The sequence below is a fragment of the Sapajus apella genome, unplaced genomic scaffold, assembly GCF_009761245.1.
Source record: "Sapajus apella isolate SASKATOON/1434 unplaced genomic scaffold, GSC_monkey_1.0 scaffold59, whole genome shotgun sequence".
Classification (NCBI taxonomy): domain Eukaryota; kingdom Metazoa; phylum Chordata; class Mammalia; order Primates; family Cebidae; genus Sapajus; species Sapajus apella.
Window position 1 is genome coordinate 7,071,171 of NW_022436999.1, and position 5,032 is coordinate 7,076,202.

Consider the following 5,032-nt stretch of genomic DNA (forward strand, 5'->3'; position numbering starts at 1 on the left):
ACCAAGTCAGACCGATGGTCTTATCCCCATTTTGGCGGCTGGGCTCCAGAGAGAAAAGAACTCCAACTAGAAATACCTGTGTAAACAGCCAGTAGTCTGGCTTGACAAACAAACAACAACAACAACAAAAAAAACCAGGAAGTCATTTGAACCAAAATGGGAAGCCATTTCAGCCACTAGAATCCTGGGAAAAGAAACTCTGAGGTGAAGAGCCACAGCCCTGCCAGGCCAGCAGCATGTACTCCTGAAGAGGGACAATGGAGTCATGGAGTGAATCTTAGTGACTTCAAGGTATAACCTTCTGCAGAGTGCACAACCATGCCTACACCCGCAGAAGAGAAAAAATCGCATGCAAGAAGCGTCTTCCTCCCACTTATTGCCAAGCTTTTTGTCCCCAGCTTTACCCCCTGCCCATACTTCAGTCATTACCCCCATGCCATCGGGTTTCCATTCCCACTTTTCGAGCCAAATGGCGTTCTTGCAAACCTTACCAACCGCCTCTTGACTGCTAAACACAACAGTCTGAACTTGGTCCTTGTTATATGGGTTGAGTCATTTGCTCCAAAAAGAAATGTTGAAGTTCCAACCCCTAATACCTCAGAATGTGACCTTATTTACAGATGTAATTAGTTAAGACGAGGTTACACGGGAGGATGGTGGTCCCTTAGTCCGATACAACTGATGTCCTTATAAGAGAGAACTCCAGGTAAAGACATGGAAACACATGGAGAGAAGACGCCTGTGAAGAGACAGGAGTTCTGCTGGCTGTTACAGCCAGGGAACACCTGGGATCACCAGAAGCCAGGAAGAGGCAAGGGACTCTCTTTCCTGGAGATTTTGGAGGGAATGTGGTCCTGCCAGCACCTGGATATTGGACTTCCAGCTTGCAGAACTGTCAGAACTGTGACAGAACACATTTCTGTTGCTTTAAGCCATCCAGTTTATGGTACTTTTTAATGACAGCCCTAGGAAACTAATACAAGTCCTTATTTTGCATTTTTGACCTTTTCTACTTACTGCTCCTTTACCAAAACCCACCTTCCTCTTGACCTCCTCACCCCAGCATTATCTCACTTCTCAATTATTCTGTTCTTTTCTCCTCTCTGACTCACGTCTCTAGATGTGTCATTCCTTAATGCATACGTATGCTTCCTGTACTTCTGCCCTCGAACTTTGCTCTTTTTGTGCAAAGCCACTCCTAGGTTTCACGTGTCACACTCATGGAGATGACTCTCCAATTGACATCATTCATCTATTGAGCACCTGCTGTGTGTGAAGCATAGAGTTAGATGCCACAATGACATAGCTATAGGGCTAGCGGAATATTTAGTTTCAATTTCCAGCCCTCCCACTCCATATTACCTACAGCTCTATCTGGCACCTCAACCCTAATTCACCAGCCTCCCAGAACTGTCCCTCCACTTGCTTTACTGTTTTGGTTAATTGCTACATCAGTGTTCTATTCCCTCAGGCTGGTGACCTTGGATTCATCTTTTATTGTTCCTTTTCCCATAACACTCAATCAATTATCATGTCCCCTAGATGCTACCATTAGCTTATTCCTCCATAACCACTCCTGTTTAAACCCACATTAATCCTCATCTGAGATATTCTGGCAACTTATTCTTCAGTATCCCTCCCTCCCATCTTTCTCCCTTCTGAGTCATCTTATGAGAATAATTACTCTTCTACAAGCACAGCTGTGATTAGACATTCCTTTACCAAACCCCCAATGGCTCCTCACTGACAAATTAAGATACATTGCTCACCCATTACTTAAGGTCTTTTATGACAAAGCCCTGCTCGACCTTATCCCCTGATCCTTCCCTCCTGGACCTTATATATCAATCAGACCTTATATATATATAATATATATATTATATATCAGAAGGGTCCGATGACTTCTGACCCTTCTCCATCTTCATATTTCTGTTCATGTCATTCCCTTTACCTAAAAAGTGTAGAATTATTTTCCCTACTCCTCCAGGCCAAATGGATGAAATTCTATCCATCATTCTTCATGGTTCTCTTGAACACCACCATGGCCCTTCCGCCAAGTGGGCCCTCTTTGACCTCCCGTCATTCATGATTTGTACCTTTCTTGAGCTGATTGTATTTGTATCACTTACATTCTTGTCTTGTCCACACAGCTGGACTGTGGGGTCCATTCACCATGATAGATGTGTGGAGAACTTACCAGAAATGGACAGTGTGGGTTCTGTTCCAATTTTATTGAGTTGGTAACACTCTAGGAATGGCAACACCCTGGGACATAATAATATTTCTCAAGGTGTTATTGAACCAAACTGGGGTCCGCTTGCGCAGAGTAAGGCCAATTGTTTATACTGAGGTTTGTAGTGGGAGAAAGGAGGGCCTTTGTTTGTGGGGCACCAAGCAATGAGAGTCAGGTCGCTCATGCTTAACACTTGACCTCCCTGATGGCTTGTAAGTAAGAGCTTTGAAAGACGGGTGAATTTTGGGAAAGCATAAGTTATAGGCAAAATTGCAAATCAATATATAGAAGTTACACATTAGTTTTGCTCTAAAAGGGCAGGATATCTTAAAGCAGGGTCTTACAGGTCATCGGTAGATTGAAAGATTTTCTGATTGTAATTGGTTAAGGAAGAGAAGTTTGGTGTAAAATTTGGAGTCAGCAGAAAAGAATGTTAGCTGTGGCTCATAGGTGTGACTTTCTCTAGGCCCCTGAGGAAAAAATTTAGAATGAAGAACAGAGTTCAGAGTTTAGTCCTCAGTTTCCCACTAACACATAAACTTCCTCATCTGATGTCTATGTGTTAGCAGGTCTGTTTGGCAGGCGTCTGGGTTTTTGAAGAACAACTCAGGGACCTATGTAAAGATGTTTAGTTTTTATAAGGAACCTTCTGGGTGTTTTTTATAAGACATCCTATGATTTTAATATTTTTAGTTATTGTTTTAATCTATTTTTTGTTATTTATTTTTTTAACCTCCGAACTTTTTATTGGCCTCCTGCTCCCCAAAGGGTCCCCTGCTTCTGCTGGCTTAATGTCTCAGAACTTTGATATTATTGGTCTTAGATACCACTTTGCCATCCACTATCTGGCGGATGGTGGTCTTTTGGATGGTTTGCATGGAGTTGCTGTTGTCCAGGGCATCACCAAGATTGAAGTCCTCGCTATCTTCCAGCAGGCGGCAGTAGGTGGCAATCTCAGCCTCCAGCTTGACCTTGATGTTCGGCAGGGCCTCATACTCCTGGGCCTGGTGCTGCCTCTCTGCCCAGGTCTGTGCCAGCTCTGACTCCATGTACAACAGGATCCCTTTGAGCTGCTCCATCTGCAGGGTGTAGCGGGCCTCCACCTCTCTCAGGCTGTTCTCCAAGCTGGTCTTCAGATTTCTCATGGAGTCCAGTCAGTCTCCAAGGACTGGACTGTATGTCTCAGCTCCATGAGCATCATCTCAGCAGCTCCAACCTCAGCGGGCTGTGTGGTGACCACTGTGGTGCTCCCCTCACTCTGCTGAGACCAGTACTTGTCCACTTCCTCTCGTTTTTTCTGAGCCAGCTCATCATATTGGGCCTAGATGTCTGACATGGTCTTGGCGAGGTCCTGAGATTTAGGGGCATCTACTGTCACAGTCAACCCAGAGCTGGCAGTCTGGGCTTGTAGGCCTTTTACTTCTTCGTGGTTCTTCTTCATGAAGAGCAGCTCCTCCTTGAGAGCCTTGATCTCTGTCTCCAGCAGCAGCCTAATGACACTGGTGTCATCAGTGACCTTGTGGAGTCCATGGATGTCACTCTCCACAGGTTGGCACATGGCCAGCTCTGTTACATACTTGACTCTTAAAGTCATCAGCAGCAAGACAGGCATTGTCGATCTGCAGAATGATGCAGGCATTGTCCACAGTATTCGTGAAGATCTGAGCCCTCAGGCCCTTGATGGTCTTGAAGTAATAGCTCCAGTCTCTGACCTGGGGTCCCTTCTTCTCCAGGTGCTCCCAGATTTTGCTCTCCAGCTTCTGGTTCTCAGTTTCTAGGCTCCTCATTCTGTCCAGGTAAGAGGACAGGCGGTCGTTCAGGCTTTGCATGGTCTCATTCTCATTCTGGATGCCTTCTATTTTTGCCAGACCCCCGGCCATCCCCACAACCAGTGCCCCAGACCCCATGCCATCCCAGAAGCTGGCAGAGTGGAACATGGAGATCTGGGAACTAGAGCCCCCAGCACCTGCATAGATGCTGATTGTGCCACTGACTGGACAGGCACTGAAGCTGGGCACCTGGACAGAGCCCAGGGACCAGTAGTTGGTAGAGAAGGTGGAGCAAGTGGGGAAGCTCATGCCATCTGCAGAGGAGAGCAAGAGGACAGGGCTCGCCTGTAGTCCCAGCTACTTGGGAGGCTGAGGCAGGAGAATTGCTTGAACCCAGGAGGCGGAGGTTGCGGTGAGCCGAGATCGCGCCATTGCACTCTAGCCTGGGTGATGAAAGCAAAACTCCGTCTCAAAAAAAAAAAAAAAAAAGTTTTATGGGAACCTCAGGACCTTAAGTGGGCTCCCTGCTGTGTTTTAAAAGCTGTGTGTTAAAACGCAGAAGAGACTGGATATGGACCTGAGATGCTACAGTGACCTGTTTTTGAGATTTAGTGGTATCTGAAAGGAAAGGAAAATTAAATTTTAAAAAAAGTTATCTTACAAATAACTGACATCTTCACAGCATAAAATCATAAAAATAACATAAAAATACGATATTTATGTATCTCATACTACATGCCAGACATTGTTCTCAATGTTCCACATGTGTCAGTTCATTTAGTTCTCACAAAACCACTTTCCTAATCATGCAAAAGGGTTACACATCTTGCCTGAAATCACAGCTAATTAGTGAATGAACCAGCCCCAGTAGACTGGCTTCACATGCTTGTTCCCAGCCACTGATTTATCACTGCTATGCTGTAGGGACAGGTGCAGAATCCTCATCCCTGGAGCTGTGCTGAGGCCCCAGGACACATCCCAGCTTTCAACTTGCATGGCTCCATCTAAAAAGCCACCTCACATGTAAAAT

General features: G+C 45.5%; 1 pseudogene; it reads right to left on the reverse strand.

Annotated features, from left to right (window-relative positions):
- Positions 1–2,964: 2,964 nt before the first annotated feature.
- Positions 2,965–4,334, reverse strand: LOC116528718 (annotated as a pseudogene).
- Positions 4,335–5,032: the final 698 nt, after the last annotated feature.